We start from the raw sequence: 13829 nt of genomic DNA on the forward strand, positions 1-13829 counted from the left end.
TGTTCAGGCCTGGGCCGCTGTTGTTCTGGGAGTGCTGCTGCAGGAGGTGGGGAAGAGGACCTCCCTTCTTGCTCCCACCTCCTCAATCATAACCTCCAGGGAGGCATATGAGAAGCAGGAGGCTGCACTTCTCCTCATCTCTTTCTCTGTCAGGTACTGCTGTTTAGTCAAAAGCTTCCTGAAATTATGCTCCAACTTAGTTGCCAAGCAGCAGTGCTCCTGAAACTGTACACCAAATAAGTTCTACAGCAAGAACTGAAAGCAAAGATGCAACCTCACTTCAAGAGTTGCATCCCTACTTTAAATTCTCTTCATATGTGGAATGGTATGTAAGAGGTCAGCAGGCTGCCTGTATCATGCCTACATTGGGAGGCCAGCAATCCATTGGAATGTAAATGAGGCCTGAGAGATAAAATGGCCTATGCCTCTTGTCTGACACTTGCCCAACGACCCCAGTTAAAACCGGGGCCAGAGTGATTGAACGTGTGAACAAGTATGGTCTGATCAAAGAGAGTCAGAATGGATTTGTGATGGGCAGGTCATGTCTACATCTATTGGATATTAGATCACTAGCAGAGTAGATAGGGGAGTGCCCATGAATATTGTCTATAAAGACTTTCAGAAGGCATTAAATGAGGCTTAAGGTTCTAAACGAGATTATTAGCAAAAATGAAAGTACATGGAATTGGAGGTAACTTTGTGACATGGGTTTGTGTTTGATTGGGAGGTAGGAGGCAGAGTGGTGATAAAATGAATTTTCTGTGATTAGTGGGATGTGGCAAGTGTTTTTTTTATTCATTTGTGGGATTTGAGCGTTGCTGGCTAGGCCAGCATTTATTGCACATCCCTAATTGCCCTTGAGAAGGTCGTGGTGAGCCATCTTCTTGAACTGCTGCAGTCCAAGTGGTGTAGGCACAGCCACAGTGCTGTTAGGGAGGGAGTTTTAGGATTTTACCCTCTAATGGCTTGTACTAAAGAGATGCTTCGGTCATACAGTCTTGGTCAGGCCTCATCTGGAGTACTGAACTCAGTTTTGTGCACGAAACCGTAAGAAAGCTATGTTGGCCTTGGAGAGGAGAACAATTCAGATTCACCAAAATGATAAAAGGCTTAAATGATTAAATTATGAGGACAGGTTGCATAAACTTGGATTTCATTCCCCTGAGCTTGGGAGGTTGAAGGATGATCTAATTGAAGGGTTTAAAATAATAAAGCCATTCGATAGGGTGGATACAGAGAAACTATTTTGTCAGGTGGGGAAATCTAGAGCTAGGGGCCTAATCTTAAAATTAGAGCTCGGCTATTTTGGAGTGAAATCAGCAAGCGCTTTTCCCTTAAATGGTAGTGGAAACCTTGAACTAGCTTCTCTAAAAGTATGTGGATTTTAGGTCAATTGATATTTTCAAGATTGAGATAGATAATTTTTAGTTAGGTATGGATATCAAGGAATATGGTGCAACTGCAATTAACTGGAGTTGAGTTACAGATCAACCGTCTTCTAATAAAATGATAGGAGCAGGCATGAGAAGAGACTCCTATTCCTATATTCTTATAATTCTGATGATGATAGGTCATTGAACTGGAATGTTAATGCTGTTTCCCTATCCATAGATTCTGCCAGACCTGCCAAGTATTTCTAGCATTTTCTGACAACAGAAGTCACTTCTGAGTCTGATGTAAGCACAACGGAAAATCCTTGTATGACAAGGGGATAACTCTCTGGACTGGTTGTTCTGGATCGTCAAGTGTGCTAAGAAGCCAGCAGGAGTTTAGCCACTTTTAAACAGAAATAGTAAGAAAGGAAATGAAGAAGGAGGCAAACAATAAGGAGAGAGATTCTGCTGCTGCTATTATTGTGATCTCTGAAGCTATACTTGAAAGCAAGCCACAGGGAAAAAGAACAATGCAAAACAATAAACAAGTTTAATTGTTATAGCTTTGAGTGAAAGAAAATCCTTTCATGGAAAGGAATCCATGCAAGGAGATTAAAAAAAACATTTTGCAGGACTATGTTTATGAACAAAATAAATTGGCTGAATTAATATGCAAAGCAAAAGTTGCATTTTATCTAACAAAGAAGGAAATTAATCCTCATTTCAATGTCTAGGCCTGAACTTTGGATCATCCAATTGTCTCCCTTTCTTAACATTATTGAATTGATTTTCAGTCAATTTTTAATACTGCAGACAACAATGACCATAACTTCTTGGTTTTTTTTCAAAAAATGCAAAGGCTTAGGTTCATTTTATTTATTTTTTCATGTTCTACTCCAATCAACAAATATTAATGCAGGCATGTTTGCTCTAAGGCAATTTGGCCATTCTTTTAGTTAGCCACATTTTCTGACATGCATGGAAACCCTTCAGCAGTTTTCATTAGTGAGCCAGTTCGGCTGATCAATCATCAACAATGCCTTGGAGAACTGTGGACTTGCTTAGTTCATGTATTGTAATAAGAAGTCTGTCACAGTGGATGGACTTGATTCCAGACCTCTGTTGCTAAGCATAACATCTTCCTGAGAAAATAATCAGTTGCTGGTCATTGATCAACTAACAAGTGTGGGTTTGCGTCTTTGCTAGGTGGACATCAGGTACCAGGAAGTCTTCAAGGAAAAAAAGACTTAGGTTTATATAGCAACTTTCATGGACATCTCAAAGCACTTTTCAACCAATGAAGTACTTTTGAAGTGTAATCACTATTGTAATGTGGGAAACACAGCAGTCAATTTGCACACAGCAAGCCCCCACAAACAGCAATGTGATAATGACCAGAAATTCTGTTTTTATGATGTTGGTTGAGAGATAAATACTGGCCAGGCCACCTGCTGTTCTTCAAAATAGTGCCATGAGATGTTTTACATCCACCTGAGAGGGCTAATGGGGCCTCGGTTTAATGCCTCATCCAAACAACAGCACCATCGACAATGCAACACGCCCTCAGTACTCCACTGTCAGCCTAGATGCTTTTTGCTCAAATCCTGGATTGGGACTTGAACCCATAATGGTCTGACTCAGAAGTAAGAGTGCTACCAATTATTGTGACCACATTCTGCTGACCACAGCACGGGAAAGCGACAGCCAGAATCTTACCGACCCTTTTGAGGCCACTGGGTGTAAATTGAGATTGCTGCAAGATTGGGCAGCTCCCCATCACGTTCCCGCCTGCGAGTACTTTTCCCTGAGGCGAGCTTGCAGGGACAACGACTACGCCAATTAAGGCACTTAAAAGGGCAATTAACCCCTAATTTTTGACAGAGTGGAAATTTTGCAAGCAGAACCCTGCCCCCCCCCTGTCTCCCCCCGCTTTGTCCACTCCCTGACAGGTGAGAGGAAGCATTTTCACAGCAGGAGGTCACAGTGTGATAACTTCTAAGGCTGTTGAAGAGCTCACTGGCAGAAAATGGCAAGGCTGCTGTTTGCCTACAGTGCAACCTTGCCATTGAATTCTGAAGTAGTGGAGACAGATGTCTCTGACAGCCATATGCATGTAACCTTTCAGCCGCTCCATAGACCTCTGTTACTTACGAACATATGAATTAGGAGCAGGAATAGGCCACTCGGCCCCTCGAGCCTGCTCCTCCATTCAATGAGTTCATGGGTGAACTGATTACTCCACATTTCCACCTATCCCCGATAACCTTCCATCTCCTTGTTTCTCAAGAATCTATCGACCTCTGCCTTAAAATATTCAAAGACCCTGCTTCCACTGCCTTTTGAGGAAGAGAATTCCAAAGACTCACGACCCTTTGAGGCCCCTAATTCGAGATTCTCCCACAAGGAGAAACATCCTTTTCACATCCACCCTGTCAAGACCCCTCGGGATCTTACGTGTTTCAATCAAGTCGCCTCTTACTCTTCTAAATTCCAGCGGATCCAAGCCTAGCCTGTCCAATCTTTCCTCATAAGACAGCCCACCCATTCCAGCTATTAGTCTAGTAAACCTTCTCTGTACTGCCTCCAACGCATTTACATCCTTCCTTAAATAAGGAGACAGTACTGTACATAGTACTCCAGATGTGGTCTCACCAATGCCCTGCATAGCTGAAGGATAACCAGATTTAATCATCCTCAGCTGCATAATCCAGATCATCATATGTTAATGCTTGCAGAGAAACATTCACCCTGGCGCAATCACTTAATGGCTATCCTAAGTCCTTTTCTATCTTTTCTAATGCTCCTACAAGATGGTCACTGAGTAGATTTAGCCTGGGATGTAAAAAACTGTGCGCTTCCAATAAGGGCTTTTGATATTGAGTTCAGGCCTAAGCTGTGAACTATAGCACTTCAGGACTGGAGTTGGGCAAGGAGTGACGAGGTTGGGAGAGGAAAGCATGTGACTCTCTTATGCAGCGGCAGCTCAGCATTCCAACCACCGGAGAGCAGATTGTGAGAGTGCTTTGACGTCTTGGAAGTCTTTGGCTCTCTGCTCCAAAGTCAACCAAAATAGAATTGATTTTTAAATAAAATACAGCAGTAGCTGCTCATTTTGTCAGTCGTGGCTCAACTAATAACATTCTCACCTCTGAATCGCAATGTTCTGGGGTTTATGTCCCAATCCAGGGCTTGAGTTCCCTGATGAGGACTTTCCGTACTTTGGTCTTAGCTCTAAGACGGGCAAGGTTGAACAACCTACCATCTGATCTTGTGTGGAGGAAAATTCCTTCTTTTGAAGACTTGAACGCTATGAGAGCAGCAGGGAGAAGAAGATCCCAAACAGTGTAGGTGCAAGAACACAGCCCTGTTTCACGCCACTCAGGATAGGAAAGGGGTCTGATGAGGCACCGCTATGCTGAATTGTGCCTTTCATATTGTCATGGAATGAGGTGATGATGCTTAGTAGCTTTGGTAGACATCCATCTTTGCTAGTAGTCTGAAGAGACCACGTCTGCTGACGAGGTCAAAGGCTTTGGTGAGATCTATGAAAGCAACAGAGAGGGGGATCTGTTGTTTGCGGCATTTCTCCTGTAGCTGGCGAAGGGAGAACAGCATGTCAATGGTGGATCTCTCCGCTCAAAAGCCGCACTGTGCCTCAGGGTAGACATGCTCAGCCAGCTTCTGGAGTTTGTTTAAAATGACTTGAGTGAAGACTTTCCCCACTATGCTGAGCAGGGAGATTCCATAGTAGTTGTTGCAGTCACCGCGGTCACCCTTGTTCTTATAGTGGGTGATGATATTGGCATCGCGCATGTCCTGCATGTCATCCCAGCACAGGCAAAGAAGTTCATGGAGTACTGAGAGTATAGCAGGCTTGGCACTCTTGATTATTTCAATGCCGTCCTTCCCAGGGGCTTTTCCACTGGCTAGAGAATCAATGGCATCACTGAGTTCCGATTTTGTTGGCTGTTCGTCCAGCTCATCAATGACTGGCAGAGACTGAGCTGCATTGAGGGCAGTATCAGTGACAACATTTTCCCTGGAGTACAGTTCTAGGTAGTGCTCCACCCAGTGGTCCATTTGCTTGCGTTGGTCAGTGATCGTTTCCCCTGATTTAGACTTGATGGGGGCAATCTTCTTGATGGTTGGCCCAAAAGCACTCATGATGCCATCATACATTTCTCTGACGTTTCCCGTGTCGGAGACCAGCTGAATACAACTGCAGAGGTGTTGCCAGTAGACATTTGCACAGCGCCTGGCTGTTCTTTGTGCAGCACTTCTGGCTACTTTAAGTGCTATGGATGTTAGCTCGCTGGGGGCTTTCTTGTAGTTCAACAGTGCAGCATTAACATCCCACACAGAAGAGTGTCTGCAGAGACTCTTCGACAGGATTGCGGCTGCCTGCAATGAATTTGGCCTAACCATCAGCCTCAAGAAAACGAACATCATAGGACAGGACGTCAGAAATGCTCCATCCATCAATATCAGTGACCATGCTCTGGAAGTGGTTCAAGAGTTCACTTACCTAGGCTCAACTATCACCAGTAACCTGTCTCTCGATGCAGAAATCAACAAGCGCATGGGAAAGGTGTCCACTGCTATGTCCAGACTAGCCAAGAGGGTGTGGGAAAATGAAGCACTGACACGGAACACAAAACTCCAAGTGTTTCAAGCATGTGTCCTCAGTACCTTGCTCTATGGCAGTGAGACCTGGACAATGTATGTCAGCCAAGAACGATGTCTCAACTCATTCCATCTTCGCTGCCTCCGGAGAATCCTTGGCATCAGGTGGCAAGACCGTGCCTCCAATGCAGAACTCCTTGAGATGGCCAACATCCCCAGCATATACACCCTACTGAGCCAGTGGTGCTTGAGATGGCTTGGCCATGTAAGCTGCATGGAAGATGGCAGGATCTCCAAGGACACATTGTACAGCGAGCTCATCACTGGTATCAGACCCGCCGGCCGTCCATGTCTCCGCTTCAAAGACGTCTGCAAACGCGACATGAAGTCCTGTGACATTGACCACAAATCATGGGAGTCAGTTGCCAGTGATCGCCAGAGCTGGCGGACAGCCATAAAGGTGGGGCTAAAGAGTGGCGAGTCGAAGAGACTTAGAAGTTGGCAGGAAAAAAGACAGAAGTGCAAGGAGAGAGCCAACTGTGTAACAGCCTCGACAACCAATTTTATCTGCAGCATCTGTGGAAGAGTTTGTCACTCCGGAATTGGCCTTATAGCCACTCTAGGCAATTACCCATTGTCTCTCGAGACAGGAGGCCAAAGAAGCGGAAGGGCTTGAGCACAAAAATCAAGGCTGATGCTCCAGTGTTGTACTGAAGGTGTCCTGCAATGTTGAAGGTGTTGTCTTTTAGATGAGATGTTAAACTCAGTCCCATCCCTGATGTCCTGGCCAACGTTAATCCTTCAATCAACATTTTAAAACCATCATCACATTGCTGTTTGTGGGCATTGCTGCATGCAAATTGGTGCCATGTTTCCTACATTACAGCAGTGACTACACTTCAACAGTACTTCATTGGCTGTAAAGTGCTTTTGGATGTCCGGTGGGTGTGAAAGGCCCTATATAAATGCATGTTTTTCTTTCATTGCTGAACGAGCTTTTGTCTTGGTTAAAAGGATATTATTAGCATCAAATTAATATTGTTAACTTGGTTGAGTTAGTGGACTGGATTTTTTCATCTGCTTATGTTTATTGCTTTTTTCTCATTTGCTGTTTCTTAGAATGTCAGCGACACTGGTAAGACAGTATTTATTGCCCATCCCTAGTTTCCCTGAGGGCATTTAAAAGTCCACAGTTTAGTATGGGACTGGTGTTAGATGTAGACTAGACTAGGCAGGGGTATTAGGTTTCTAGTCCTCTTGGACACTAGTGAAGTTGTTGGTCAATGTTTGCCATTAATACCCTGTAGAACTGACAGCAACACCTGTCATCCACACATGCGCAGTTAAACGCGGAAATTCACAGGTGCATCAGTGATTTCCTGTTCCTCCAAAGGGTCTACTGTTGAAGTCCTCACAGATGGCAACCTCTAGAAATCACTGTACTGATGAGAACTTCCCCTTTTATGCTGTAAAATTACTGTTAAAAAAACTAAACAAGTTGCAATAAAAATAGAAAGTGCTGGAAATACTCAGCAGGTCTGGCAGCATCTGTGGAGAGAGAAACAGAGTTAACGTTTCAGGTCTGTGACCTTTTCCAAAATAATTTGTTAATGAGGTGTAACTGGGTTTTTAACTAAGTCATAACTACTTCTGAACAACCTCTCTAACCCTGGAAAATTAATGTTATATTTGTGGAATGCAAAATTTTTCCATTATGATAAGAATTCCATAGTTTTTTAATATAACAAAATTTTTTTTTAAATAAAAGCAAAATACTGCGGATGCTGGAAATCTGAAATAAAAACAAAAAATGCTGGAAATACTCAGCAGGTCTGGCAGCAACTATGGAGGGAGAAGCAGAGTTAACGTTTCAGGTCAGCGACCCTTCTTCAGAATATTTTTAAAAGTTTGTTTATGACATTTCAGCTTCTAATTTGCATGTCCCAACCTTTATTTCGCTCTCTGTAAAATGTATGAAACTGAGGAATAATCAGTGCACATTACTTCCTGGTTTTCTGTCTGTGAGAATTCTTCAATGTGATTGGCTACTTGATTAAGCACTGTTGCTGGATGCCGGCAGATCCCCTTTGGTGCTAGATTCAAATATCAATATCAACATCGAGAAAGGTGAAATCCATGCCACAGCGATTGCGAGATCTTTATGGGCAGCGAGCACCATTGCTTCACCACTGACCACAAAATCTGGGCCATTATCTCTGTAAAAGACCTTGGAATGTTTTTCAACATTAAAGCTGCAAGTTGTTGTTATTGCTGCTTCCATATAGAACAAAGAACAAAGAACAAAGAACAGTACAGCACAGGAACAGGCCATTCGGCCTCCAAGGCTGCTTGATGCCTACCTAAATTAAAACCTTCTGCACTTCCGGGGACCGTATCCCTCTATTCCCATCCTATTCATGTATTTGTCAAGATGCCTCTTGAACGTCGCTATCGTACCTGCTTCCACCACCTCCCCCAGCAGCAAGTTCCAGGCACTCACCACCCTCTGTGTAAAGAACTTGCCTTGCACATCCCCTCTAAACTTTGCCCCTCGCGCCTTAAACCTATATCCCCTAGTAACTGACTCTTCCACCCTGGGAAAAAGCTTCTGACTATCCACTCTGTCCATGCCACTCCTAACTTTGTAAACCTCTATCATGTCGCCCCTCCACCTCCATCGTTCCAGTGAAAACAATCCGAGTTTATCCAACCTCTCCTCATAGCATATATTTAGTTGTACTGAGATTAATTCATTTCTTAAATCCCTGTTTCATGTTTCTTTCATAGATTGCACTTCGGACCTTAACAGGAATCTCTTTAGAACAAGCAAGGTCTAATGAACCAGTTGGCTTGAGCCTAATGTAGGTTCCATAAATAGACTATATTTAATAAATGTGCCTTATTTATCAGCTTTTCTCCCCCCAGTAGATGGATAATACAGGGGCTGAGAGCTGTGAAATTGGACATACCCCAGTGTTTACTAACCGATGAGAATTTGAATTTGCTGCATTCAGCCATATTAGCATTTGCAAAGATGGGACCATTAATCTGCAATTCAAGTGTACATTGTTTATTTGTACTAGCATCAAGTTGTTCCGTTGCTGTATACCTGTGAACAAAAGAAGGTTCCATAGCAATGGATGGATGAATGGCAGAAGAATTGGCTTTTACCATAATCAATACAGCTAAATGGAGCATACACAAGCAATAGAAAAGACTATACATCAGCCATACATGAATCTTTACAATCCTAGTTGTAGGGTGTTTAATTTCTCTGTGGTAATCCATTTATTAACCTTCATTGCAGATAAGAGACCATGTAAAATGAGCCTCATGCTTTGGTCATTTATTCTCCTTAAAATGTCAATAAACAAATCCATTGTAAGGTGCCACATTCCAGGAAATATGAGATTGAATTTGATATATTCAGCTAGATTAACATTTGCAAACATCAACAAAATGTCATTATTGTACAGTTTAAGTGTGAATTAAAACAGAAAATACAGGAAATATTCAGCAGATCAGGCAATGAAGAAAGATACAGAATTAACCTTTTGTCACAATGGGGAAAAGTTAGAGCTGTAACAAATTTAAAGCATGTACAGAGGCAGGGAAAGGGGTGATAGGGGATTGTCGGTGGTGGTTGCGGGGGGGTGGGTGGCGGGTGGCGGGGTATGGTGGAGGGGAGAAGAAGAAACAGGAAGGCCTGTGATTGGGTAGAAGGCAGAAGAAATTAAATCACAAAAAAGATGATGGTGCAAGGCAAAAGGAGTGGGTAATGGGACAAGTGAGGAAACAAAAGATCAGTCTAGAGAAGGTGAAAATGGGAATAGTAGAATAATTACCGAGAAAATAGAGGGCTGAAGTTATGTTGTGAAATTGTTGAACTCAGTGCTGAGTTCAAATGGCTGTAAAGTGCCTGATTAAAAGATGAGGCACTATTCCTCAAGCTTACATTGAGCTTCATTGGAACAAGGCAGGAGGTTGAGGCCAGATTAGGAGTGGGACGGAGAATTAAAATGGCAGGATTTGGTGTCATGCTCGTGTCATGTTTGCGGGCTGAATGGAGGTGTTATGAAAAGCAATTACTCAACATGCGTTTGATCTCCCCACTACATCATGAGCAGTCAATATAGCATATTAAATTGAAAGAAGTACAAATAAATTGTGGTTTCATTGGGAAGCAGTGCTTGAGATCCTGGATGGTGGGAAGAGAGGAGGTAAAAGGGCATGTTTTACATCACCTGCACTTAAACAGGTAGGTGCCGTGGGAAAGGGAGGGGGTGTTGGAGGTGTTTGAGGATTTGACCAGGGTATCATAGAAGGGATGTTTCCTTCAGAATGCTAAAAGGGGAGAAAAGATGTCTGTTGTAATGGTATCTTGTTGGAGGTGGTGGAAATGGCAGAGGGTGATGCGTTGACTGTGGAGTTTAGTGGGGTGGAAGGTGATGACAAGGGAAACCCTATTGTCGTTCTAGGTGGGAGAGGAAGGGATGGGAGCAGAATTGTGGGAAATAGAACAGACACAGTCAAGGACCTTTTCAACCACGGTGGAGGGGAATCCTCGGTTGAGGACAAAGGAAGATATATCGAAGCACTGGTATGGAAGGTCACCTCGTCAAAACAGATATGATGGAAATGGGGAAACCTGGAGAATGGAATAGAATCTTTACAGGAAGTGAGGTTTGAGGAAGTGTCGTCAAGGTAGCTGTGGAAGTCAGTGGGCTTATAGTGGATAATGGCTAATAGCTTATCCCCAGAAATGGAGTTGAAGGAATCAAGGAAAGAAAGGCAAGAGTCAGAGATGGAGCATATGAAGGCAAGGGAAGGGTGGAAATTGGAAGCCAAGTTGATTAAATGTTCCAGTTCGGGGTGAGAGCAAGAAACAGCAACAATACAGTGTGTATTGTTGTTTTAATCCCCTCATCAAGTTAAACAATAAGAAGTCAGACAGAATAGGGATCACCTATGCTGGGGGATTAATAAACTGCGGTGCCTCTGAGCTTCTGTTCCTCAGGCAATATGCACACTGGATTCTTACATCTTTGCCCTCACCCAATAACCTGAGGTCAGTTCATTTTTGTGATTTTCCCAGTGTTAGAGCTGGAAGTCCCATTGGGACTTCTCTACATCTTGGAGTCCAAAAATGTCCCAAGGAATGGTGACCATATGAAGAACAATAATACAGTTGCAGCAATGAGGGATGACCCTATTAGACCATGGTAGCCACTTAGGAGGTAAAAAACTTCATTCTCTCACAAACCTGTGTGGAAGGACCCACAAATAAGTGCTGAATGCCTAGAATGATGTTGAAATGTTTCAGCCACATTTTGGAAAGAAAGAACTTGCTTTTATACCCCACCTTATCATGTTTTCAGTACATTCCAAAGCATTTTACAATGAGCAGATTACAAGGGGGATGATTGGGAGGGAGGGAGGGGACCAATTAAAGACCAGTAATCATTTTCAGCACTCACATACAGGCAATTATTTACAAACTAGTTAGACCTCATGCAGGCCATGATTTCCTGCAGAGCTACCCGAGCATGAGGCCCACAGTTGACATATGCAAAGGATGTAATGCCTCTATTGCTGTCTTCATTAACATGACATGCGGCATACCTCTGGTGCAGACTGAGCATGTGCACTCCACCTGCCATATTGGATGCTCCGGTGTCAGTTTGTATTCAAAAATGGCCATACGACCATCAAATTTCTAGACAATGGACATTTCTAAATAATCCTATTGGTGCCATTTTACAATGAACTTTTCAAATCAATTGGAATCATTAACAAAGTTTCTCCTTTGATGAAAATCAAATAAGGAAAGCTGATTATGTAAAAAGAATTTCTGCGGATTTTGAAAGTGACATATTTGGAACTCCAGGGATTGAGAGTCAGTTGTGTGTCATAGAGTCATAGAGTCATACAGCATAGAAACAGGCCCTTCGGCCCACCGCGTCCATGCCGACCATAATGCCTATCTATTCTAATTCCACCTGCCTGCATTAATTCCATATCCCTCTATGCCTTGCTCATTAAAGTACCTGTCCAGATGCATCTTAAATGTCGTTACTGTTCCTGCCTCCACCACCTCCTCAGGCAGCTCATTCCAGATACCCACTGTTCTTTGCGTGAAAAAATTACCCCTTTGATCCCCTTTAAACCTCCTCCCCCTCACCTTAAATCTGTTACATTATGCTGTTACATTATAATGGAGAAGTATTTGGGAAAAAAATGAAGATTAGACAAACCCATTGTTACAGCCAGATGAGGAGGGGTTTCAGGCTCCCCCTTTCAACTATTCTCTGGTTTGACCACAACAGGGTTTATCCTTTTTTAACACAGTGATTGAACTTACCACCTCATAGAAACATATAAATCAGGAATATAGGAGCAGGAGTAGGCCATTCGGCCCTTCGAGCCTGCTCCACCATTCATTATGATCATGGCTGATCATCCAACTCAGTAGCCTGTTCCCGCTTTCGCCCCCATATCCTTTGATCCCTTTAGACCCAAGAGCTATATCTAACTCCTTCTTGAAAACATATAATGTTTTGGTCTCAACTGCTTTCTGTGGTAGCGAATTCCACAGGCTCACCACTCTCTGGGTGAAGAAATTTCATCTCAGTCCTGAAAAGTTTACTCCGTATTCTTAGACTATGACCCCTGGTTCTGGACTCCCCCACCATTGAGAACATCCTTCCTGCATCTACCCTGTCAAGTCCTGTTAGAATTTTATAGGTTTCTATGAGATCCCCCCTCACTCTTCTGAACTTCAGTGAATATAATCCTAATTGACTCAATCTCTCCTCATACATCAGTCCTACCATCCCAGGAATCATTCTGGTAAACCTTCGCTGCACTCCCTCTATATCAAGAATATCCTTCCTCAGATAAGGAGACCAAAACTGCACACAATGTTCCAGGTGTGGCATCACCAATGCCCTATATAATTGCAGCAAGACATCCCTGCTCCTGTACTCGAATCCCCTTGCTATGAAAGCCAACATACCATTTGCTTTTTTTACCGCCTGTTGCACCTGCATGATAACCTTCAGCGACTGGTGTACAAGAACACCCAGATCTCGCTGCATATTCCCCTCTCTCAGTTTATAGCCGTTCAGATAATAATTTGCCTTCCTGCTTTTGCTACCAAAGTGGATAACCTCACATTTATTCACATTATACTGCATCTGCCATGCATTAGCCCACTCACTCAACTTGTCCAAGTCACCCTGAAGCCTCTCTACATCCTCCTCACAACTCACCCTCCCACCCAGTTTTGTGACATCTGCAAATTTGGAGATATTACATTTAGTTCCCTCATCTAAATCATTAATGTATACTGTAAATAGCTGGGGTCCTAGCACTGATCCCTGCGGTACCCCATTAGTCACTGCCTGCCATTTGGAATAAGACCCATTTATCCCTACTCTTTGTTTCCTTTCCGCCAACCAATTTTCTATCCATCGTAATGCACAACCCCCAATCCCATGTGCTTTAATTTTGCATGCTAACCTCTTAGGTGGGACTTTGTCGAAAGCCTTCTGAAAGTCCAAATAAACCACATTCACTGGCTCCCCCTTATCCTCGAAGGACTCTAGTAGACTTGTCAAGCATGATTTCCCTTTCGTAAATCCATGCTGACTCTGCCCAATTCTACCATTGTTCTCTAAGTGCTCTGCTATAAAATCTTTGATAATGGACTCTTGAATTTTCTCAACTACTGACGTCAGGCTGACTGGTTTATAATTCCCTGCTTTCTCTCTGCATCCCTTTTTAAATAGTGGGGTTACATTAGCTACCCTCCAATCGATAGTACTGTTCCAG

The sequence above is a fragment of the Heterodontus francisci genome, chromosome 3 (genome assembly GCF_036365525.1).
Source record: "Heterodontus francisci isolate sHetFra1 chromosome 3, sHetFra1.hap1, whole genome shotgun sequence".
Taxonomy (NCBI): domain Eukaryota; kingdom Metazoa; phylum Chordata; class Chondrichthyes; order Heterodontiformes; family Heterodontidae; genus Heterodontus; species Heterodontus francisci.